The 27,125-nt window shown below is 35.2% G+C and overlaps 1 long non-coding RNA gene across 1 annotated transcript in view; it reads left to right on the plus strand.

The window, feature by feature from the left end:
- Positions 1–27,125, plus strand: part of LOC137487442 (uncharacterized) — a 112,642-nt gene that overhangs the window by 62,760 nt on the left and 22,757 nt on the right. Inside the window, exons 5-6 of the long non-coding RNA XR_015506392.1 lie at positions 5,169–5,317; positions 5,488–5,733. This is a non-coding gene — a long non-coding RNA (uncharacterized LOC137487442). The remainder of the gene's footprint in view (positions 1–5,168; positions 5,318–5,487; positions 5,734–27,125) is intronic.

Consider the following 27,125-nt stretch of genomic DNA (forward strand, 5'->3'; position numbering starts at 1 on the left):
TTTGTGCTGCCCATTACATTACAAACCACAGGATAGCACTCCTCCTCATACTTCAGCCTCCACATCAAAGCTCCTGAAAGCAAAGAAGGTCAAGGGGCTCCAAGATTGGCCAGCCCAGTCACCAGACATAAACATTATTGAGCATGTCTGGTGTAAAAAGGAGGCATTGAAGATGAATCCAAAGAATCTTGATGAACTCAACTTTCAAGAGTCTTTATTAATAAGTGATTTGAGTCATTGCAGAGATGTATGGATGCAGTCCGCCAAGCTCATGGGAGGCATACACAATATTCATTCTTTCTCCACTGCAGCATTACTTTATATTCTATACTGAACATTATTTCTGTTAAGTGACAAGACTTTTGTCTAAGCTAAGTCAGACCTTACTGTCCTAATGAAATTATTAAAAATAAGTGGGTTTTATCATATTTTATTTTAGTAAAATAAGCGTAATCTAGAGGCCTTTGCCTTTCATATAAGCCACTTTTGATATTGCATGATTAAATAGAAATCAAGTTATTATTTGTTGTTCCTAAAACTTGTACATGCAATTTGTTTGTCTTGTTTCTAGTTTTAGTTTTGATTCCGAAATCAAGAAGTATTTTCTAGACAAGCAAAACATATTGTCTTTTATTAAAAAAAAAAAAATCTGTTAAAATTAGGTAAGAAATAATCTGGTAACAGGGTAAACAAAAGTAATCGTATGTCAAAAGGAAAAACAAGATTATTTTGCTTACCCCATTGACAGATTATTTTGCTTGTTTTAAGCAAAAAAAAAAACACACTTAATTTTGACATATTATTACTTGAAAAAAATACGACAATGTTTTTGTTCTGTCTAGAAAATGCTACTTGATTTAAGAATTCTAGATATTTGGACTAGAAACAAGACAAAAAATCGAAGTTAGAAAAAAATAAACTTAAACTATGATCATTTTGATTAAGCTTGCTTGTAAAAGTCTGATTTCATATCTGACTTTCCTATGGATACAAATAAACTTAAATGTTTAGTGTCAGATTAACACGACATGCGGCATGATTCACTCCCCCTAGAGTCATTACTGATTTCACCATCAAGTCATTTAACTGTGTTTAGCTCTGAATAACCTCTGTTTTGTTATCTCCATGAATCAGACAATCAAAACTCAAGTAAACATGCGGCGCTCAGACAGAAAGACTGTGGAGAATGTGCTGCCGTCAGATTTCAAGTGCCCTGTAAACATGTTTGTGGCGCTGTTTGCATTTTAAAGTCTGCCGAATGGGGTCACGAGTGAAGAAGTGGCATATTTTTTCTGAGTGATTCACACGTGGAACATTCTGCACAAGTGTGGGGGAAACATGCTTTGAATATTTTGAAATGAATCATTTGAAGAGGAATGAATCGAGATCTCGAGGGGGTTTTGTGGTGGGAGCTCATGTTCCCCTTAGATCTAAGAATGGCATTTGAGTATGGTTTCCACCCGCTCTGTGCTGTGGTTTAAGGGTACAGTCCTTCCCTCTGTATCTTTGTCTTTGAAAGATGAGAGATAAATGAAACTATTTTATGTTCTTGTGGAGATGTTTTTTTTTCACACCCAAATGAATACATTTTATGACCTTTTCTTCTGTCTGTATGAAGTTTGTTTGAGGTCAGGCAGATGCCACTGCTGATTTATTGAACTTATAAGCAATGACATTCTGTTACACATCGAATGCACTGCTAAATATACCAAAAGCAGAATGAAAAAGCATAACTTGTTTTAGGTTTTGTTTTACTGTAGTGAAGCTTGTATACCACTGACGAAAGATAAAACATTCAAGAACAATTTAACTTTAACAATAAATTCTAGAGCATATTCAAATTCAGACTGTTCGTCCAGTATAACACATTCATTCATTCATTTTCTTTTCGACTTAGTCCCTTTATCAATCTGTGGTCGCCACAGTGGAATGAACCGCCAACTTATCCAGCATATGTTTTTTGCACTGGATGCCCTTCCGGCCAATAATATCTAGCTGCAGAACCGCAGAACCACACACGTTTCAGGCACACACAATCTATCACACACGATCTAGGAAAACCATAAATGGTTATGACGGATGTTAATGTTATTACCGTCTTCTCGGACATCGTCATCAATATAATTGTATATTGTTAATAAATATTGTACAAAATAAACAATAGAGTAGACTATTTTACAAATATTGCAATCAAGAGGAGCGAATGGGGAGCGTTGTTTCAAATCGCCATTCAATATAATAGACTGAACAGTTTTCTATCAGTCATCATAGATCATCAGTCATTATTATCTGACAGAGTCATTATAGCAGATACGCATTTGCTGGCCTTGCTGAGCGATCTAAATTTGACAGGTTTAATAGGCAATAATACATCTTTATATGTAATAAAAAATCTTTTTAAATGTAATAAACGTATGACAAATTAATATTCTACTCAAGCGATTTAATAGTATTTGTTTGCTTAATTTTCAAATTTTTTAATTAATGATTTCTCACATTAAATACTATAGTAATTTAAAGTAACCAATATTTTGTTTTTAAATCATGAAGTACTGGTAATTTGTTGTAATTATAGTTGATACAAATTAACTGGTAATAATTAATAATAATAATAATAATAATAATAATAATAATAATAAATATATATATATATATATATATATATATATATATATATATATATATATATATATATATTTATATATATATATATATTACTAACAGTTGTTAGCAGTTTAGTAAAAGACAGTAGTTTATAATTAGATAATCAGTTAAGATAATATAATATTTAAACTATATTATATATTGTTTAAATGATTAACTATAGTAATTCATTTTAAAAAGACACATTATTGTTTGCTTTTTTTTTATTTTACAACAAAGTGATTTTAACCAAGTATGATAATATTAAGATCCTAAATTAGTTTATTACACTTAAGCCTACAATTAGACGGTCCTTGTGAATTAAGCCATAAGTGTTTAACCAATTATTCTTATACATAGTTTGAGTTCAGAAACTGCAGAGATGTTAACATGATTGTTATGATATAATAATGATACAATGGGGAAACCATATTTGTGAAATTCAATAGGTGGCAATAATGCTCCTAAGGAGTTAGTTACGGTTTGCCTAGATCCTAGATGTGCTAGATTGTGTTTGCCTGAAATGTGTGTGGTTCTGCGGGTTTGCAGCTGGATATATCTCCTTCCAGCCACAACCCATCACTGGGAAACATCCATACACGCTTATTCACACATACTGTACACTACGGTCAATTTAACTTATTCAATTCACCTATAGCACATGTCTTTCGACTTGTGGGGGAAACCGGAGGACCCGGAGGAAACCCACGTGAACACGGGGGGAACATCACACAGAAATGCCAACTGACCCAGCCGAGGCTCGAACCAGCGGCCTTTTTGCTGTTAGGCGATTGTGCTACCCACTACGCAACCGTGATGCCCCAGTATAAAACTTACACACTATATACTGTCACATTATATTTACATTAAAAAATTCTATTGAGATTTCAGAATTAAGATTTGAATGTGATCATACTTTATGAAGTTATTACCCTAAAATTAGCCTATAATGATGCATGAGTTACTAAACCGCCAGTGAAGGTTTGTACCTCACTATGTCCGCAAGTGGGAAAGCAAGTTTTTTCACCACAGTGAACATAACATGCCTAAAGCAATGGCTGCATCCAAAATCGCATACTTCCATACTATATATTACGCCAAAAACAGAATGCGAGCCGAGTAGTATGTCCAAATTAATAGAATTTGAAAATCAGTATGTGATAAGTACCTGGATGACCTACTACTTCCGGTGAGATTCTGAAGTGCGCATCCCTTGATCCCTTGATGCACCGCAAGAGAATACATGAATGGGAGAATCGACGCACGAGGTTAGGTTGTGTGATCATGACAAAATGGTGGATGTAGTAAGTTCAAATTCCATTCACACTGCTCACATTCATACTGTACAGAACATACTTTTCTAATGGCCGAGTAGTACGTTTTTATTCAAGTGCAGTACCTTCTGAGTAGTTGGTGGTTTTGGATGCAGCCAATGTTTTTGCTATCAGAAGGTTGTTTTTAGCAGAAATTTGCTAGACAACAAAGAAACACATATTCAAATACACGTGATAAAGCTGAAATCCATGTGTTCAATTTGATCATTATATTCATATACATTACCTAACAAAAGTCTTGTCGTCAAGTTTTAGGAACAACAAATAATTACTTGACTTCTGGTTGGTTATTTGGTGTCAGAGGTGGCTTATATGAAAGGCTAAGGCGTCTTGATTAGGCTTATTTGACCAAAAATAAAATATGCTCATGCCATTTATTTTTAATTATTTAATTAGGACAGTAAGGTCTGACTTTGCTTAGACAAAAGTCTTGTCACTTAAAAGAATAATGTCCAGTATAGACTATAAAGTCATGCTGCAGTGGAAACATAATGAATGCCGTGTATGACTCCCATCAGCTTGGATGACTGCATCCATGCATCTCTGCAATAACTCAAATCACTTATTAATAAAGTCATCTGGAATGGCAAAGAAAGAGTTCTTGCAAGACTCTTGAAAGTTGAGTTCATCAAGATTCTTTGGATTCAACTTCAATGCCTCCTTCTTACACCAGACATGCTCAATAATGTTTATGTCTGGTAACCGGGCTGGCCAATCCAGGAGCACCTTGACCTTCTTTGCTTTCAGGAACTTTGATGCAGAAGCTGAAGTATGAGTAGGAGTGCTATCCTGCTGAAGAATTTGCCCTCTCCTGTGGTTTGTAATGTAATGGGCAACACAAATGTCTTGATACCTCAGGCTGTTGATGTTGCCATCCACTCTGCAGATCTCTCGCACGCCCCCATACTGAATGTAACCCCAAACCAGGATTTTCCTTCACCAAACCTTTTTGTGAGAATCTTGGGTCCATGCAGGTTCCCACAGGTCTTCTGCAGTATTTGTGATGATTGGGATGCAGTTAAACAGATGATTTAAGTGTCGTTATAAGCTGATGTTAGTCATAACATACAAAGCCAAAAGTTAGGCTACTGTTCACTATAATAGTACGATTGTTATATAGTTCTTTTATTTAGCAATTGTAATCTGAAAATCTATAAAATGCTGAAAAAAGCTGTTATTTATTTGTTTCAGATGGTTGTTTTCAAGAGTTCACACTTAGCTGATGATTGAAAACAAGGAGTGTTTGGCATGCTGTCCCGGAAGAGAGCTCTGAGCTAAGAAGATCCTTGAGCCTGGAGTTCACTCCAATTTCATCGGGAGAGAGGGAAGTCTGAGCTCAGGTATGTCTAGAGAGCTTTCCTAATTTCCTTCATTTGGCCTATTCCTTGATTATAGGGGTTGCCATGATGCAATGGAACGCCAACTGTACCAGCATATGTTTGTGCGATGAATGCCTAGTACTAAAACACTCGTATACTTTACCAATTTGGTTTTTCCAATTCACCTATAGCGCATGTCTCTGGACTGTAGGGAAAACCGGAGAACCTGGAGGAAACCCACACCAACACAGCAATAATATGTAAACTCCACACAGAAACGCCAACTGCCCTAGCCGGGACTCAAACTAGCGACCTTCTTGCTATGAGGCAACAGTACTAACCACTGAGACACTGTGCCACCCTATCCTGGATTAATCTAGGAAAGAGAGGTAGAAATAGGGATGGATGGGGGATTCTTCCAAATGAAGATGACTAAGGTAAGAACATCTGGTTATTTATTTTACGTTTGGATTCGTCTGTTTGGTAAATCATGTGATGGCTAATGTGGGACCAGCCGTGGTCTGTCAAAAGCAGATGTTCCTCTCGAAATTAGTTTATAAATAAACTTTGTTTAATTGATTAAACTAAATTACATTTGAATGCTAACACAAGATTTTACCAGTCAACTTATGCTATTGTCAAATGTTCATTTATAAAAGACAAACTACAGTAAACTACTACAGCAGGGGTGACCAACCCTGTTCCTGGAGAGCCACCTTCCTGCAAATTTCAGTTGCTGCTCATATCAAACACACCTGAACCAATTAATTAGGACCTGAACACCACGTGATAATTACAGGCAGGTTTGTTTGATATGGGTTACAACTGAAATCTGCAGGAAGGTGGCTCTCCAGGAGCAGGGTTGGCCACCCTTGTACTTCAGTAAGACAGGTGATGGTACAACACCACAGTGGGTATAGTAGTCTCTCAGGCAGCGTTGCCAGGTCACGATCTTTACAAAAATTAGACTTGTTTAAAAATGCACTGGGAGCAAAAAATATGAATGGGGGGAGGGGGGTACAAAAAACAATAACTGTGGCTGAATGTTGAATAATTTCGTTTTGAACAATGATCCTGCAATACATACCTGGCAACCCAAAGGCCACCACAAGTGAGATATTTAAGTTATGCCCACATCTGCGAGAGAAGTGTTATTTGGTAGGCTGAATGTCAGTCAGTATTTACCACATATACCCTATCTACAAGTATCACAAAAAATCAGAGAAGACATGGTTAGCTTTTTTCCCCTGTAGCAATCAAGCAATTGACTCTAATTGGACAATAAAAATAAACAAGGCTACTTTTTTTCCTTTTGATCTGGTTGGGAGTTATCATTGGGCTGTACAATTTACTTGAATATGGCAACCCTGCTCTCAATCTCACTCTTCCACATATCAAATCGGCAACCTTTCTTTTTTTTCTTTTTTTTCTTTTGCTTGAAAACACTAAAGCATAAGCAACCATCAGCAATTGTGCTTTCATCTTCCAGCTGGCGAAACAGAGCCAAGAGGAAATGAGAAAAGTTTTTTTGTGAACTTCCTGAAGACCTTTGTTTTGACCTTTAAATAGTGTTCAGACTTCCACCAGACCTTGTGATGTTAAATAAAACTTCCTCTTGTGGTCTGCTTAAGATATTCATACTGCTGTTGTTGATGGCGATTTTATTAATAACCTGAGCTGCCACATCTGTTTAATATGTTAATTCGCTGCTTAATGAAGTTTGCCACACATCATTTTCATTTACTGCTATATTCACATGTGATTAGTGCTGCTGACTGAGCCAATGTCAATATTTTAATAATAAAATGTTTCATTTTTTAATAATAAAAAAGCCTACCTAAATGTTTGAGGTTAGTAAGAGTTGAATGTTTTTGCAAAAAGCTACCAAGGCTGCATTTTCATCAAAAATACAATACATCTTTATGTGGTTGCATAGCCCTTACTATAGCTGACGCCGATACTGATGCGCACCTCTCAAAAATTGATGTATAATGCAAGCTCTGTGATTGGTCGGCTTGGTAGTGGTGACCAGTGTGAGCAAGACTGAGAAAATGTCGAACTTGTTGGAGCAACTGTTTACAAGTGTAGAGTCCCGTGAAGGAGCTCCAGGTGGAAACTGTAGTTTTGTGTTTACCTTATAAATAAAATTGTTGCATGCCCACCAGTTCCCGCCTTTGAATGAGCGAGTTTTAGCTACTCGTACATTAGGGTAGCATTCAGAAAAATAACACCCACGAAAAGACTCGACACAGAGGAACATACAAACCTACTGCCAGCTAGAGTTTCAAAAGTGTTATTGCAGAGCAACACAAACAGCATGCAGAAGTATAAATGCATGACTACACGCTGGGCAGCCACCGCAGGTCATGCCAATCACTCGATGCAGAAGTATAAATCAGTCTTTTGCAGCACTGCATGTTTAGATAAAATGATTTCACCCACAGCAGCACTTATTTGCCACACATACTCTCAGTTTCAGACCAGTCAAAAGAACTCGGAGGTGGGACTAGTGTTGCGTGCTTCTGTTTACGTGTAGCAAGTTGTCATGACTCCGGGACACTCCACTGGTGAGCGCTGCTGTGTTCTTTTTGAATGTATTCTGTGTTCATTGTGAGGGCACGTGAACCAAACCATGATGGTTCGGGCTGAATACATGTACCATTCGTTACAGCCTTAGAGCTTCACTATATGCTGCATTAGATGCAGCAACTTGAGAGCCAGCATAGCAGCGGGCCACATTTTAAAGAGCAATGGGCCAGATGCAGCCAATGGACTGCTTGTTGAGGTAATAAGCTAAATTGGTGTATATGTGTGTGAATGCCAGAGTCTATGGGTGTTTACCAGTGCTGGGTTGTGGCTGGAAGGATATCCGCTGGGTAAAACAATAAATAAATAAATAAATAAAACTTGCTGTGATGTAGATCAGAATATTCAGCACCATTACTCCACCCTTCAACATTATTGAAATCATTATAATATGATGGTTTGATGATCATTTTGGTGTTAAAATAATTTAATTGTGTCGTGCGAGTATATGTATATATTTCAAAATAAAACCAAAAACATGTTAGTTTTAATAGAACTTTGTATCGGCGATGCAGTGGCGCAGTAGGTAGTGATGTTGCCTCACAGCAAGGAGTTTGCATGTTCTCCCTGCGTTCGCATGGGTTTTCTCCGGGTGCTCCGGTTCACCCCACAATCCAAAGACATGCGGTACAGGTGAATTGGGTAGTCTAAATTGTCCGTAGTCTATGAGTGTGTGTATGTTTCCCAGTGATGGGTTGCGGCTGTAAGGGCATCCGCTGAGTAAAAACATGCTGGATAAGTTGGTGGTTCATTCCGCTGTGGCGACCCTGGATTAATAAAGCGACTAAGCCGACAAGAAAATGAATGAATGAATGAATTTTGTAGCATTATGTGATTTCCATGAATTTAATGTGTACTTGCTGAATCAATTTTTCTTGCTTTTTTAAAAAAAATCTCACCTTAGAAGAATATTCTTAACCTTCTACCGCACTCATCATAATAGGTCTATAAATAATTATTTTTTGACTGTTTTATTTCCTTAGATTGGCTTAACTTAAAGTGCTGTAAAAAAAATTGGTATTTTTTAAGGTACTTTATGAAATGTTGCCATATGGCAACAACATCAAACAGTGGATCTAACTTAGAAATTTCTAATTTTTAGTTTTTAAAAAATTCCAATCTGCTACGATCTCATGGTCCCTAAAACTCATCTCATCCTCACTTTCATCTGCAGGTAGAGCCAGTTCTGTTTTGTTTATCATAGAACATGGTGGTGCTCGCTAATTCACTGTTCCCTGTATTCATATCTATTCAAAAGTAGTCTTGCCAATAAAACTAGATTTTACCCATAATGCAAATGCCATTAACATACAACTAATCAACATTATATTACTAGCATTCATGTTGTTATTGTTACAACTTCAAAGTTCACTGCTGACCTTGCTAGCTAGCTAACCCATTGCAATAATGCACGTTCCACTATTACTCAGTATTACTCTATACATTTGACCGATTTACAAAAAACTAATTTAATAAACAATTTTTTGTTGTTGTTAATATGTCATAATAAGTTACTGTAAGGGATGTTTCAGATTTTTATTTGTGCATCTGACATAATTTGATTCTTTGTTTTTATTGACGTTTACATTTGCATTCAGCAACTGCTCACAATAAATGCCAGTATGTCAGAAATCCTGCCACAAAAAAATCACTGCATGTCATGTGACTTAACCAAAGCACATCATTGGCTATGTTGGTTTTAAAGAAACAGTGACAGGGAAATTAACATAAATATCATGTTGCCATATTGCAACACCATGCGGTAGAGGGTTAAAGACACATCTCATTTAAGTTAATGCACTAAAAAACATTACCAAAAATATTATTAAATTAAATTACATTGTCAATTTCATTGACAAAGTGTTTGATGTTCTTGTTTAAAAGCAGAACTATCATTAGGAGATCTATCTTTATACGTTTATGTTTTCCCCTTTGACATAAGATTATTTTGCTTACTCCGTTGGCAGATTATTTTGCATGTTTTAAGAAAAAAAACTAGCTTAATTTTGATAAATTATTTCTAAAAACAACAAATTATGTTTGGCTTTTCTTCAAAATGCTTCTTAATTTAAGAATTCTTAGATATTTGGACTAGAAACAAGACTAAAAATCTAAATAAGAAGAGTGTTTTTTTCTGTGCACCTTTACAAAAAAAGCAACTGTGTGTGTATGTACGTGTGTGTGTGGGTTGTATTTACAGAAGTGAAGCTGTTTAAGGCCAGTGTGATGCTGCATTCACACCCGGCACTTACTTGAAAACTTACTGAGATGAACGAAGGAAGTCAAAAAACACACTTGCACACAAACTACTGATATACATACACACACTATAAACAAACACGGGGCAGGAAAATGTGTGAGTCATAAATGTGATGACAGCTCTGGGTGTGCAAGGTTTAATATTTGCACATTCTGAATATCATACCATTACTTTCACTGTTACTTCAACATCATATGATTCGAGATCTTGCCTATTCGGAAATCAGTTATACAGTTGTTCTGTACTAGTTATTGTTAATAGTTATTATATTAATTACACAAATCATAGTATAAATTACACATTTGTTTGTGGTGTACTGTCAGGCTTTTGCTTTGGTACTGCCTTAATATGTCACTTCTAGTTTTGGTAATTTAAATTTTATTGAGAGGTTGTTGTGAATTATGTTTGAGGATATTGTTCTCTCTGCATTTATTCAAGTTTCTCTTGTGAAATTATATATGGAGTAACCTATTTGTAGTTGACAGGTGCAATACTTAAGCCAAAAGGCACATGTATTTACCTGAAGGGCCCATATACTACATATTACTACCTGAAGTGTACATATTAGTACCTAAACATAGTGTGCATTTTGAAAAAAAAGGTACTACCCCAGTGTTTGGCTCTGTACCTTGATTTCCAACCCAGGCTCATTCTGAAAATGTACCCTTATGCATTTCTGGAGAGCGTCAAATACGTCCTAGAAGGTATGTTTTTTTTTGCAGTTTTTGTTTTCGTGAATCCACCAGAGGCCACTGTGTATGCTTTTTGAGATCTCAAATTTCTCTCACAAGTGCCATTTGCGCCTGCTGTTTTCACGAAAATCGACCAGAGGCTCTGTTGACTGACTGACTGATTGACCGATTGCCTACCCACTTTCCTATACCCAACCGACAGTGTTTTCAATAGCACCGATTGACCTGCCTACCCACTTTGCTATACCCAACCGACAGTGTTTTCAAAAGCACCGATTGACTTTCCTACCCACTTCCCTAAACCCAACCGACAGTGTTTTCAAAAGCACCGATTGACTTTCCTACCCACTTCCCTAAACCCCACCGACAGTGTTTTCAAAGCACAGATTTATCTGCCTACCCAATTCACTAAACCCAACCGACAGTGTTTTCAAAGGCACCAATTGACCTGCCTACCCACTTTCCTAAACCCAACCAACAGTGTTTTCAAAGCACAAATTGACCTGCCTACCCACTTCCCTAAACCCAACCAACAGTGTTTTCAAAGCACAAATTGACCTGCCTACCTACTTTCTTATACCCAACCGACAGTGTTTTCAATAGCACCGATTGACCTTCCTACCCACTTTGCTATACCCAACCGACAGTGTTTTCAATAGCACCGATTGACCTGCCTACCCACTTTGCTATACCCAACCGACAGTGTTTTCAAAAGCACCGATTGACCTTCCTACCCACTTCCCTAAACCCCACCGACAGTGTTTTCAAAGCACAGATTTATCTGCCTACCCACTTCACTAAACCCAACCGACAGTGTTTTCAAAGCACCAATTGACCTGCCTACCCACTTTCCTAAACCCAACCAACAGTGTTTTCAAAGCACAAATTGACCTGCCTACCCACTTCCCTAAACCCAACCAACAGTGTTTTCAAAGCACAAATTGACCTGCCTACCCACTTTCCTATACCCAACCGACAGTGTTTTCAATAGCACCGATTGACCTGCCTACCCACTTTGCTATACCCAACCGACAGTGTTTTCAAAAGCACCGATTGTCTTTCCTACCCACTTCCCTAAACCCTACCGACAGTGTTTTCAAAGCACAGATTTATCTGCCTACCCACTTCACTAAACCCAACCGACAGTGTTTTCAAAGCACAAATTGACCTGCCTACCCACTTCCCTAAACCCAACCAACAGTGTTTTCAAAGCACCAATTGACCTGCCTACCCACTTTCCTAAACCCAACCAACAGTGTTTTCAAAGCACAAATTGACATGCCTACCCACTTCCCTAAACCCAACCAACAGTGTTTTCAAAGCACAAATTGACCTGCCTACCCACTTTCCTATACCCAACCAACAGTGTTTTCAATAGCACCGATTGACCTGCCTACCCACTTTGCTATACCCAACCGACAGTGTTTTCAAAAGCACCGATTGACCTTCGTACCCACTTCTCTAAACCCCACCGACAGTGTTTTCAAAGCACAGATTTATCTGCCTACCCACTTCACTAAACCCAACCGACAGTGTTTTCAAAGCACAGATTTATCTGCCTACCCACTTCTCTAAACCCAACCGACAGTGTTTTCAAAGCACAGATTTATCTGCCTACCCACTTCACTTAACCCAACCGACAGTGTTTTCAAAGGCACCAATTGACCTATATATATATATATATATATATATATATATATATATATATATATATATATATATATATATAAGGCTATGTTTTTAGAATGAGCTCGTGTTGCATATTTCTGAGATTGTACTTTCATTTCCTCTTATAATATGCAAAGAAAATGTATTTATAGTACTTTCATTGTGCTATTCAGAGCTTTTTTCTGGTTGTAAATCTTCAGTAATTCTCCTTTTGCATTTTACAAAAGGTTTGAATTAAAGTAAGGGTTTAGAAATAGTGATAATTTTTTCTTAATTGGTGAATTGTTCAATTGACTCATCATTAATTATATCAATCTTATGTGTAGTATATTCACTGTCTTATTTTAAAGCTTTTCTATGAAATGTCAAATAGTTTCTGTCGGTCAACTGTCAACAGAATTATCTAAATATATACTAAAAATTTTCTCATTTGGTTAAGGGTAGATAAATAATGTAAAACTATTTATTTTGGAGCAAATAGTTAAGTATTTAATATACTTAATTTGTATTTAGTTCATTCCTCAAATTTATTCCAATAATAATAATATAAAAAATAATTAACAGCCTTGCCGTTTCGCAGATTATTTAGTGCAATTTCACGTGATTTTTTTTTTTTTACAGTACATTATGTTCTGCATCCTGATTGGCTGTATACCACTGTCAATCAATCTACTCTGTCTAACACCTGGTTCTATTGGATTTTTTGTTTTAGCTGTTATACTGTAATTTGTTTCTGTTTAGTACAGCATACTATTTACAGTAAATAACTGAACTGAACTATTACTCCTCATGTTTCATTGACAGTTTTATTGATCACTAAGATATGATCGATTTTTTAAATAAAAATTGCAAAAATAGCTTGGATGTAGCTAAGCTACTTTTGCCTTGTAGCTTTTAGCTTAGCTTGCTACATTTCCCAGGGGGTAGCTTTTAGTGTAGTTAAGCTACATTTTAAGTAGAGTAGCTAATAGCTTAGCTCAGTATGTATGTATATGTATGTATGTATGTATGTATGTATGTATGTATGTATGTATGTATGTATGTATGTATGTATGTTTTTATGTATTTATGTTTTAAATATAATAATAATATTGCGTTCATATAGCATTGTGGAATGTTTTTGGGCTATGATTAAGGACAGGTTTAGTGGTTTGCTAGAGTTTAAGGATAGATTAAGAGTTAAATGGCAGCTAGCTCTCTGCAACTTTCACATGGTCGCCCACTTGAGCTAAGCAGGGCTGTGCCCAGTCAGTACTTAGATGGGAAACCACATGGCCAGGTTGCTGCCGGAAGTGTTATTATTGAGACCAGCAGGGGGTGCTCAACCTGCAGTCTGTGTGGGTCCTAATGCCCCAGTACAGTGAAGGAGACTCTATACTGCTCATTGAGCGCCATCATTCGGATGAGACATTAAACCGAGGTCCTGACACTCTGTGCTCAGTAAAAATCCCAGGATGAGCAGATGAGCAGAAAAGCGCTATATAAATGCAAGAAATCATCATCATTATTATTATTATTGTTATTATTATCATTATTATTATTAAACATTTTTTTCAACAATGAAGTACAGAAGTACAGTGTAAAACGAGTATATTTACAATAAATGCATTTACATCAAGTTATCACATATCACAATATTTAAAGACACTTTTAACAAAGTGGGTTCAAATAAATAATGCCAATCTCTTTATATGACAGTAAACCCATTGTTTTCTCTCAGTCATGGTGGTTTTGGGTCAGAATAAACTGTAAAGTGGACCAGACTTTACAGCAGCAGTCACTGTGGATCAGCATGGGAAATATTTCTGGCCTAAGCCGGTCTTTTCATGGAGGTGAAAGAGCAATATGAACAATACCGGTGAGGTATGGAAAGAGCAGAGGTTGGAAATGAATGTGAATGGTGGGAAAGAGTAAGCAAAAGAGAAAGTGCAGTGCAGGAGGAGGTTCAGACAGAGAAAGGGCTCTTTAAAAGGGGGTGTGGGAATGAAAGAGGGCAGGAAAACAGCGGAATGAGAGGAGAGAGGGAGATTTAGCTGTGGGAATGAAGACTCAAGCTCTGCTGGAAGAAGAGGCTCTTGGCAGGAGATTGAGGGAATTCATACAGGATTAGTGGAGTGTCTGATGCTTACACACACACACACACACACACACACACACACACACACACACACACACACTGAACACTGAACATTCTCAGTATGTTTGTGATGACTATAACATGCCTTTTTGGCCTCTGTGCTTTCTAAAGGTTGTAGCAATTAGCCTAAGAACGTCTCGTGGAACTGAAAAAAAATGAGTTTCATTTGGCAGTTTCTACTAATTAAAACTACATTTCATGGGCTAAATCAAATGACAAAAATGTGTTTAAAATGTCTTTCATTCGAAATGCTGAATTAATTATTTTGATTGCAAGTGCTTAACCTAACTGTGGCAGGTATTAACTAAATTGTGAGGAGGCAGGCATAAAATAAATATAGAATTACAAGAAAACAGAAGGTGATATAAAGTCAGATTTCAGAAAACAAGTGTGAATTGTGAGAACTGAGGCCACTCTGACATTCCAAGATGTAAAGTCAGAATTCCAAAAAAAAAAACAAAAAAAAAGGAAAAAAAAAAAAAAATTCCATGGAAAAAGCTAAAAAAATATATATAATTGTATTAACTTAAAAAGCATGTGACGTTTCGAGCACACTGGCTATTCATCGGGAAAGGAAAATAGACAGAATTCCAAGAAAAAAGTCAGAATTGCAAGGGGACAAAATAAGAAATGAGGGAATAAGAGTCAAAATTCCAAGCAAAAATTCAGAATTCAAATAAAGTAAAAATTCCAAGTAGAACTCCAAGATGTTAAATGAAAATTCCAAGACAAAAAAAAAAAAAAAAGTAATTTCCATTAAAAGTCAATATTTCAAGACATGTTCATAATTCCAAGAAAAAATAATCTGAATTCCATTAAGTAAAGTAAAAATTGCAAAGGGAAGAAGTCAGAATTCCAAGGGGTAAAGTCAGAAATCCAAGAGAAAAAAGTAAAAAATACCAAGCAAAAAATCTGAATTTTACCAGTTAAGTCATAATTGTGAGATGTTAAGTCAGTATTCCAAGAAAAAAGCAAAAATTCAATGAAAAACAAAAACAGAAATGCAAGATTCCAAAAAATTCATATTTCCGTAACGTTTAGAATTCCGAAAATAAAATAAAATCTGAATTTCATGAAAAAAGTCAAAATTGTGAGGTGTAAAGTCATGATTCCAATAAAAATACAAGAATTCAAAGAAAAAGTAAAAATTGTGAGATATAAAGTCAGAACTCCAAAAGGAAAAAAGGAAAAATTCTAAGTGGGAAAAGTCAGAATTCCAAAAAAATAAATTCAGAATTCCAAGATGTTAAGTCAAAGTCAGATTTCAGATACATAGGTTTAAAATTCCAAGAAGAAAAAAAACATATTCAAGGGGAAAACAAATCAGAATTCAAAGAAAAAAAAACATTAGATTTCCAGTAAAAGTCATAATTCCAATAAACAAGTAATATTTCCCATAAAAAGAGTCAGAATTGTTAGATATAAAGTCAGAATTCCAAGAGGGAAAGTCAGAATTCCAATTATGAAGTCATAATTGTGAGTTGTAAAGTGAGAATTTCAAGAAAAAAGTCATAATTCCAAAAAAAAAGTCAGATTTCCAATACATAATTTTAGAATTCCTAGGTGAAAAAAAAAATCAGAATTCCAAGGGAAAAAAGTCAAAATTGTGAGGTGTAAAGTCATAATTCCAATAAAAATGGGAGAATTCCAAGAATTAAGTCATAATTGTAAGATGGTAAGTCAGAATCTTAAGAAAAAAAAGTCAGATTTCCAAAGACGGTCAGAATTTCCAAAAAAAAAAAAAAACTCATTCCAAGAAAAAAGTAAAAATTGTGAGATGTAAAGTTAGAATTCCAAAAAAAAGGTAAAAAATTCCAAAGGTAAAATTCTAAAATTTAAGAAAAGAAAATTAAGAATTTCAAGAATGAAGTTATAATTGTGAGATGTAAAGCTAGAATTTCCAAAAAATAGGTCAAAATTCCTAGAAAAAAGTCAGAATTCCAATACATGGTTGGAATTCCAAAAAAAAAAAAAAAAAAGAAAGAAAAATTTGAATCCCAAGAAAAAACCTCACATTTCCAATCAAGGTCAGAATTTCAAGAGAAAAAAAAACTTTATTCCGAGAAGAGTAAAATAATGTGAAGTCAGAATTCAAAAAAAAAAAAAAAAAGAGTAAGAATTGCAAGAAAAAAGTCAGAATTGAGAGATGTAAAATCAAAACTTGAAAGGGAAAAAAGAAGTCCAAGGGGGAAATATAGAAAATATATATAGGAATTGTTGTGATTGTGTTTTTTTCATGTCTCATGTCACTCTCAATGTGCTGTGTGTTAGTTAAACAAAAGTTTGAACAAAAAAAAATTCAACTCAATAAAGTAAAACAAACAAACAACAAACAAGTGTCCTTTGATACTGAAACTACGCTAATATTTACATGCATTTATAAAACATCTACATTTGCATACATATACATAGCGTGTTCTGTCCACACTACCGCTTCCAATCATTTACCAAAAGTTGAATTCATATAGACGTAAGACCTGCATCATCTCTGCCTGACATTTATTTACTCTTTGCAAACCATTGTCAAGTTTTTTTTTTGTTTGGTTTTAAAAATAACTATAGTAATTTGACACTTTATGAGCACTTTGTTGTTTTATGAAAATATTTAATTATTTATTAAATTATTAAATATTAAAAATGTATTAAATATTTAAATCTGAATTTTTAAACCTGAAATAGTTTTGAATTTGAATTGAACTGATAACCCTAACTGCTGCACACACACACACACACACACACACACACACACACACAGACACGCACACACGCACACGCACACACACACAGTGCAATTCATACAAACATTGGATAAGAAGCCAGCAGTGAATAGGGAGAAAATTAAATGTTCTCTCCGGCTCTTCTGTGGTATTTGGGCCCGTGTTGACTTTGGGATCTGGTAACGTTCTCTTTGCAGTCATCCATGTAGGCAAAGACAAGGAATTATAGCTTCACAGCACTCCAATGGAAAATAAACATATTTTCAGCACTGTTAGTACACATCTGGAGAAGATAAAGATCACAATAATCTCGCATGTATATGTCAGTTGTATTTTAGTGCTGTTACTATAACCTAGTGTTTTGAAACAGATGCTTGTGGTTTGTATGTTTGTGTATGGTAATGAAAACAAAACACTATCATTTCAAGCCACAGTTGCTTGTAGATTTAAGGAAATACTGTAATAATAGAGTCAAAAATAATCCAAACATGTTTTCGCACTGATGATTTAGTAAATAAACACAATGAAAAATGTATATAATTATTTTCTGTCTGTCTGTCTGTCTGTCTGTCTGTCTGTGTGTCTGTCTGTGTGTCTGTCTGTCTGTCTGTCTGTCTGTCTGTGTGTTTATCTATCATATGTAACAAAATAAATTGTATTTATGTAAACAAAAATGCTCCAATGTAAAAAAAAAACACATCAGAAATGTGAGATGTAATGTCAAAATATGGAGAAAAAAAGAAATGCAAGAAAACGGAATTGTGATATTATAAAAAATATATATATTCAGAATTGTGTGAACTGAAGATCCCCCTCCCCAACCCCATTAAGATGTAGTCAAAAATCAAAGAAAATATTTAAAAAAATCCAGTAGAAAAGTCAAAATTGCAAAATGTCATTTTAAGATTCAAAACAATCAAAATTCCCAGAAAAAATAGACAGAATTTCCAGAATACTCATAACTGCCTGATGCAAAGTCAGAAAACTATGAACAAATCAACGTGAAGACGTAAAGTCAAAATTCTAAGGAAGCAAGCTCAGGATTGTAAAAGTAAAAATTGTGAGATGTAAAGCCAGAATTCTCAAAAAACTAAAAAATTCCTAACAAAAAGTTAGAATTCCATTAGTAAAGTCATAGAGTAGTCAGAATCCCAAGACAACAACAAAAAATCTGATTTCCAATAGAAATTAGAAACCAATTATAAATAAAGGTATATTTGCAAAATGTAAAGTCAGAATTCCAAGAAAAAAAAAGTCAGTATTCCAATGGAAAAGTCAAAACTGCAAGATCAAATCAAATCAAATTACGTATTGTTAGATGACTAGATGTAATGTTAGAATAAACCAAAATGTCCAAAATTTTCCAAGGAAAATCTGAAATCTCAGAAAAGTCATAATTCCCACATGTAAAATAAAAACTCCAAAAAAATAAATAAATAAAATTCTGAATTGCTAGAAAAAAAAAATCTAAATTGTGAGGCCTAATGTCATAATTGCAAAGAAAAAAAGTAAAATTTTTAAGGAAAAAAAAAATTCTAAGCAAAAAGTCAGAATTCCAAAAGTAGCATCATAACTGTGGGGTGTATGGTCAGAATTCCAAGACTAAAGTCAGAATTCCCAGAAATAAAAGTCAAAATTGTGAGGGGTAAAGTCAGAATTCCAAAGAAAAAAAGAGAATTGCCAGAATAAAGTTATATTTGCAAGATGTAAAGTCAGAAAAAACTCCAAAGAAAAAGTAAGATTCCAAGGAAAAAACTTCTAAGCAAAAAGTCAGAATTCCAAGAATAGTCATAACTGTGACTCTATTCAAAAGTCAAAATTCCAAGACAAAAGTCAGAATTCCCAAAATAAAATTTCAAGATTGTGAGGTGTAAAGTTATAATTCCAAGACAAAAGTCAAAATTCCCAGAAAAAAGTTAAAAATAGGGAGGAGTAAAGTTAGAATTCCAAGAAAAAAAAAGGATTTAAAGGAAAAAGTCAAAATTCCAATAGTAAAGTCATAATTAAGAGACATAAAGCAGGAATTTAAAAAAAATCTTTGAATTCTCAGAAAAGTCAGGTTTTCAAAATATAAAATCAGAATTCCAAGACAAATTTCTGAATTGCAAGATGTAAATTCAGAACTCCAAAAAAAATAATAATAATAATAAATAAATAATAATAATAAAAAAATTGCAAGCAAAAAAAGTTAAAATTGTGCTGTGTAAAGTAAGAATTACAAAGACAAAAAGTAAGAATTGTAAAGGGAAAAGTCAAAATTCAAAATGTAAAGTCATAACTGTAAGATGTAAAGCCAGAATTTAAAGAAAAAAATAAATAAATTGACAGAATAAAGTTAAATTTGCAAGATGTAAAGTCAAAATTCCAAGAAATTAAGTCAGAATTCCCCTCAAAAAAGTCAAAATTGCATGGTGTAAAGTCAGAATTCCAACAAAAAAAAACATAATTTGAAGAAAAAAGTCAAAATTCCAATAGTAAAGTAATAACTGTAAAATGTAAAGAAAAAAAAATCTGAATTGACAGAATAAAGATATATTTGAAAGATGTAGTCAATATTTTGAGAAATTAAGTCAGATTTTCCAGAAAAAAGTCATAACTGCAAGATGTAAAGTCAGAATTCCAAAAAAGTCTGAATTGCAGGATGCAAAGCAGTGATTCTATAAGCTTTAGAGATGTTTATCATCCCACAGTTAAATGTTTATAACTTGCATTTTCAAAAACACTTCAATTATGAGACATAAACTCGCAATTAAGAGAAAAAGACAGAAAAGAAGAAGCTTATTTTCACCCCATTAAACCCTCTTATCACCATCCTTATATTTTCCCTTTCAAAACACAGGGTAAGCTTGACTTTGATGCTTTCATCCGTGTTAACAAACGTTATATTCTATGAAACATTGATCAGAGGGATGCCTTCATCTCTGATCCGGCTCAGAGCTTGAAAACAGGAAGTGGGGGTCTTTACGAGCCCTTGTAAAAACAGCTAACAGCTCGCAGCAGATTGTGGCTGCCGGGGCGAGAGCCGCTGGAATGCTGCTGCTTCATCAGAATGCGCTGGGCTGCGGTCGCATGCAGCTTTATGCACCTCCAGAATCAGTCCAGCCAATCTCGCTTCAGCTTCACCAGCACATTTGTGCAACTCAATGCAAATGTCAACCTTGCCATAAAAAAATTACGTTTTCACCAAAATAGCAAAATCATTTCTATTTTTTTTTTTTTTTTTGTAAGGCAAGGCAAGGCAAGTTTATTGCATTTCATACACAGTGGAAATTCAAAGTGCTTCACATAAACAGAAATAAAAGAGACAAGTGTAAGAAAATAAATCAAATAATAAGAATTATAAAAATAAGAATAAAAAATAGATAAAACAGGAAAAAATGTGTTAAAATAGGTTATAAGATAATGAAAAAGAAAAGAAAAGCATAATACATTGTAGTATTACACTACTATAGCATTACTGAGTTTACTGAATTTCCAAAAAAAAAAAAAGTAACATTTTTAAGGGGAAAAAAAAACATTTGAAGCAAAAAGTCAGAATTCCAAAAGTAGCATCATAACTGTGGGGTGTATGGTCAGAATTCCAAGACTAAAGTCAGAATTCCCAGAAAAAAATAAGTCAAAATTGTGAGGGATAAAGTCAGAATTCCAAAGAAAAAAAGAAAATTGCCAGAATAAAGTTATATTTGCAAGATGTAAAGTCAGAAAAAACTCCAAAGAAAAATGTATTTATATAACACATTTCATACACAGTGGCAATTCAAAGTGCTTTACATAAACAGGAATAAAAGAGACAAGTGTAAGAAAATAAAAACAAATAATAAGAATTATAAAAATAAAAATTTTAAATAGATAAAACAGGTAAAAATGTGTTACAGTAGGTTATAAGATAATGAAAAAGAAAAGAAAGACATAATACATTGTAGTATTACACTACTTTAGAAATACCCCAAAAATGTCTCTGTCAATAGCTAGGTTTCCATCCACCTATTTTTCCGCACATTTTGAATATGTGCATAAAAAATGCTTAATGAAACGCCAAGATGCACATACATTTTGAAAATGCCTATAAAAGACGAATGCGCAATACTGAGTGAGATACATTTTTTATTCAATAAGAAAAGATGACTTAAACTACAATGGAAACACTTTCACCGAACAAATTCCAATATGCGCATTATAGAAAGGTCATGTGATTTTGTTATAAGAGACTATCAGATGATTAAATGTGTGTGAATGGACAAATCAGCCGGCTGAGCACACTGTAAACCATCTGAAATGTTGTTTTGGTCATTCTAAAAAGCCTTAACCGATTCAATATAGACTAGAGCTAAAGATCTTTGCCTGAACTCGACAGGACCCGACGGGTTCGGGTGGGTTCGGACTTAATTTCTATCATTTTAGAAGGGGTCGGGCCGGGCTTGGGCTTGCGCAGCAAATTAACAATCATGTGATGCATTTCAATTAGCGTAGGAAAATAGTTAAATCGTTCGTTACAACATTAAACCTCATTCCTGCAAAGGTGAAACAAATGATGACAGAGAAGTCAAAAAAAGTGAATTTTGACTGCAGTCAGGCCAGCCGCAAGTTCAAAAAGAGCAGTCTTTCAAGTTTCCAAGATATTTCGGTGGTGGCTCATACACTGCGTATTATGCTTGAGCGCTAAACAGCAATGTACAGCAAGCTGACAGGGAAGATGACGAGGTCAAAAAAAATAAACGATGAGGTCACTCGCTGTCATGGAAAATGAAATGGATGTTCTTGGCTGGGCAACACAGTGGTGCAGTAAGTAGTGCTGTCACCTCACAGCAAGAAGGTCGCTGGTTCGAGCTTTGGTTGGGTCAGTTTGTGTTTCTGTGTGGAGCTTGCATGTTCTCCCTGTGTTCATGTGGGTTTCCTCCGGGTGCTCCGGTTTCCCCCACAGTCCAAAGACATGCGGTACAGATGGAGTGGTTAGGCTAAATTGTCCTTAGTGTATGAGTGTGTGGATGTTTCCCAGAGATGGATTGCAGCTGGAAGGGCATCTGCTGCGTAAAAACGTGCTGGATAAAATAGTGTTTCATTCTGCTGTGGCGACCCCTGATTAATAAAGGGACTAAGCCAAAAAGAAAATGAATGAATGAATGAATGAATGAATAAAAGAATGTTCTTGGCTAGTGGAAGATGAACAAACATGCCTACCCAAAACAATCTAAATTAGCCAGATCAGCCTAATCTTGATGGGTAAAGGATTTTCAAATTGTAACTAAATATTAATTAAACCATAAAATCATAATGTAGACAGAGTAGGCGTATATAGGCTAATGTTGACATTATTCTTTTATTATTCAGCTTCACCGTCACCTTAATGGCATTTCGTTCATGCCAGATTGTGAAGAGATCTGCCGAAATAAATCCTTCACAGCCTTTATCTTAATTTCGTTATTGCTAAATGCCCATTTTAATTTATAATTTAATTTATTGTAATTTGTTAGGAAATACTTGTTTTTATTGGTGTGTTGGGTAATTTAAAGGCTAAGTGTAGGTACCTAGGCCTGTTTAGAGTGGTGAGATGTTACGATGTTACAGAGGACTTATTTTATTTCTTTGATCCAACTTCTAAGTGGCCTATAACCTACGTTTGTTATAAATAAATTATGTTAAAACACGTATAAACGACTCATTCTTTAAAAAAAGGCAAAAAAACTGTGTGCATGTGGACATTTAATAATGTTGGCCAATAAACAGGTTCAGGTTCTGTAAACAAATGTTCATCCAATTAAATATTGTTGGGCCGACATTGATTCATTCATTCATTCATTTTCTTGTCGGCTTAGTCCCTTTATAAATCCGGGGTCGCCACAGCAGAATGAACTGCCAACTTAACCAGCAAGTTTTTACGCAGCGGATGCCCTTCTAGCCGCAACCCATCTCTTGGAATGTTGGGCCGACATCTCATTGTCTTTTGAGGTGCAAGTATTTATTAAATAAAGAAAATATTTACACAGCTTCTACTACCACAGAAAATTCCCATTTTACTTTTGATGTTTGGCCCCATTTAATCAGGAAGTGGCGATATTATTCTCTTTGACTAATTGGATGGAAACGCTGCTTTATTTACATGTCTTATATGCGATATTCCAGTTTTGCACATGAATTTAATTCACATCTTTGGATAGAAACATAGCTTATGTTTTCAAACAATTATATTTGATTTACCAAAGTCACACAAGTGGCAATTTCACATCTGTCACATCCATAACACAGAGGTGTCACATCCATAACAAAGATTTTCCTTCGTAAATGCAAACATATCAAATAAAGTAAAATCAATCATGTTTGTTCTATAGAGAGCCAACTCTTATCCTTTTGATTAGCATTATTTCTTTTGGAGAGCACCGCTGTGGCACAGTGAGTTGCACTGTCGCCTCACAGCAAGAAGGTCACTGGTTTGAGCCTCAGCTGGGTCAGTTGGCATTTCTGTGTGGAGTTTGCATGTTCTTCCTATGTTAGCATGGGTTTCCTCTGGAGGCTCCGGTTTCCCCCACAATCCAAAGACATGCGCTATAGGTAAATTGGGTATGCTAAATGGGTTGTAGTGTGTATGTGTGTGAATGGGAGTGTATGAGTGCTTCCCAGTAATAGGTTACATCTGGAAGGGCATCCTCTGTGTAAAACATATACTGGATAAGTTGGTGGTTCATTCCGCTGTGGCAACCATAATAAAGGGACTAAGCTGAAAAGAAAATGAATAAATGAATGAATGTATTTCCTTTGGGTTGTGCAGTTTAATTCACAGAATTTCTACAAAGTATGTTGTATTCTATAAACTCACTAACTTGTTTGGTCACATCCGTAAATCATGTTTATTTTCCTCATTTAAAATATAAAAAATGTTTACAGATTGATTTTTATTTTATTGATCCCATAACTCTGTGGTTAGTTGTTTTGGAAAATATAAACAGATGTTTCAATATAATGTTGACATATGCTTTCTATGTGAATTTATATTTTGAGTTTTTATTGCAAATCTCACATCCATAACGCTGGAATTGCTTGTTTTACACTGTCATTGAACACTGCTGAAGGAGATTATTATAAACACTGTTAAGTGTCGCAGTTTATGAATTAATCTCCGTATATGACAGTAATGTAAGTAATCATCTTGGAAGTGTTTGGAGAAAGAGGCAACAACTTTATGTTGTTCCAAATTCAATAAGTGTTTGTGTTTGATGGCCACAAATATTCCAAATCCAAAACCGATTCCTTTCAGACGTTCATGACTTTGGCTACAAAGTAATTTTAATTCTAATATAGCAGTGAAGAATTTGCTTTAGAACCTTTTTTTCTTATACAATGAAAATACCTGACAACTATGTATTTATCTGAAGTAAAATCATCAAATGTGCGTGCTTTTTGTGAAGAAAACACTGAGTTTAATTTATTGAACTTATAAAGTTTAAGGAATTGTTCTGCTCTGCTCCCTTAAATCTATTTTGCTGTTCCACCATCTTGAGGACAACACATACACTTAATACACAAATACACTTCATTAAACATGTACACATAGACATCACCTATATACTGAAAAGAGGGGGTCCTGGTTTTGTTCACAGGGGTTTAGGTTCCCGGAAGAGATGGGTTTTAGTTTTTGTTTGGATGATATTACTGAATCATCAGTCTACACTACCTGACAAACGTCTTGTCGCTTATCCAAGTTTTAGAAACAACAAATATCAACTTCAAGTTGATCATTTGGTATCAGAAGTGGCTTATATGAAAGGTAAAGGCCTCTAGATTATGCTTATTTTACCAAAATAAAATAATGCTTTGATCTTTAATTATTTAATTAGGACAGTAAATTAAAGTCTTGTCACCTAACAGAAATAATGTACTGTATAGAATATAAAAAGTCATGCTGCAGTGGAAAAATAATTAATATTTTGTATGACTCCCATGAGCTTGGAGAACTGCATCCATACATCTCTGCAATGACTCTAATAACATATTAATAAAGTCATCTGAAAGGGAAAAGAAAACGTTCATGCAGGACTCTCAAGAGTTCATCAAGATTCTTTGGATTCATCTTCAATGCCTCCTTCATCATATTACCACAGATATGATCAACAATGTTCATATCTGTTGTTTGGGCTGGCCAATCCGGGACCACCTTTTTCACTTTCAGGAGCTTTGATGTGGAGGCTGAAGTATGAGAAGGAGCGCTATCCTGCTGAAGAATTGGCCTTCTCCTGTGGTTTGTAACGTAATGGGCAGCACACATGTCTTGATATGTTGCCATCCACTCTGCAAATCTCTTGCACGCCCCCATACTGAATGAAACCTTAAACCATAATTTTTCCTTCACGAAACTTGACTAATTTCTATGAGAGTCTTAGGTCCATGCGAGTTCCAATAGGCAGTTGATGAAACAAATGATTCATCACAAAAATTCACCTTCTGACACTTGTCCAGAAGATCATCTAAAAGTCAAGTTATTAATTGTTGCTCTTACAAGTTTAATCGATGACAATTCTTTTGATAGGTAGTGAATATCGAAATGGCAAGATCATTCTACCTGTGAGGAACATTGAATGAAAAGGTTTTGGAAAGTAACATAGAGCCTATCATTTTCATCATTGGTATCATTTAAAAAGCTTCAAAGGTTTGCATTTAAAGATCCCTTAAATAATTTGTTAAAATGTTCATGAAAATGCTCTCTTAGTCAGTATTGTTTAACATCAATTTGCACATTTACACGTCTTAAAATCAATGCAGAAAAAAGTATTCATGAGGAACCTCATGAGGATGTAGTTCCTTAGAGAAAGTGAAAAAAAGAGTACACCCCCACCTAAAAAAAAAAAAATTCTAAGAATTGTAAGGCCAAAACTATGTAAAAACCCCTCCTAATTAATGGGATAGGCCTGTAATCCTTCCAGTAATCCAGATCCTAAATCTTAATGCTGTACTGTGCAATGACAATGCGGGATTCCAACTTTGTTGAAACAGCTTAGGAAGAGCCTTTTCTGGAGTGCATTAAGGAATTGTTTGTGAACTCTGACAGGGAAGAATTTGTCTGGCCAAAGCACGTTTAACTCTTCGAGGATCAGCTCTGGTTTATGAATGCGATTCAATCAAGGAATGAAAAAAATGTGGATGACACATGAGCTACAGTTTTGATTGTAATCTGTGAGGCTTGGTGCAACACAACAAAGCATGAATACTTTGTTATTGGTGTGCTTTCTCATCACATAACAGTCATGTGTCTTGTCAATTTGTGTGTGTGTGTGTGGCTATTTGAACAGCATGTGGTTGTTTACATTATGGAAGCCATTTGATACAATATGTTTCTGATTACCTCTATATGGGGTGAGGTACAAAACTTGCGATTGGACTGACATAAACTCACCTTAGTACCAGGTGTACAGTAAATGATGCACAAAAAGGGTTTTGTTTGAAGAATGGCATGATGAAGGTTGCCAGGTTCAAGTACAATTTCCGTCTCAGTGATAAGTGAAGTTTATTCATAAACTAATTTCGAGAGGATCACGTGCTTATGATTGACACGGCTGGCCCCGAGTCAAGCTAATGTACGAAACACCAATCAGACTACTCCTAACCAAGTATAAATAACCAAACACCTTACCTTTAGTCATCTTCGTCTTGAAGAATCCCCCCTTCCACCCCTTTGCCTCCTCCTTTGTCTACAGGGCAGCACGGCGGCCCAATGGCTAGCACTGCGGCCTCACAGCAAAATGCCTCCGGTTCGGGCATCTACCCAAACGGTCAGCATTTT

Source organism: Danio rerio, chromosome 13 (assembly GCF_052040795.2).
Source record: "Danio rerio strain M-AB ecotype USA chromosome 13, GRCz13ab, whole genome shotgun sequence".
NCBI lineage: Eukaryota > Metazoa > Chordata > Actinopteri > Cypriniformes > Danionidae > Danio > Danio rerio.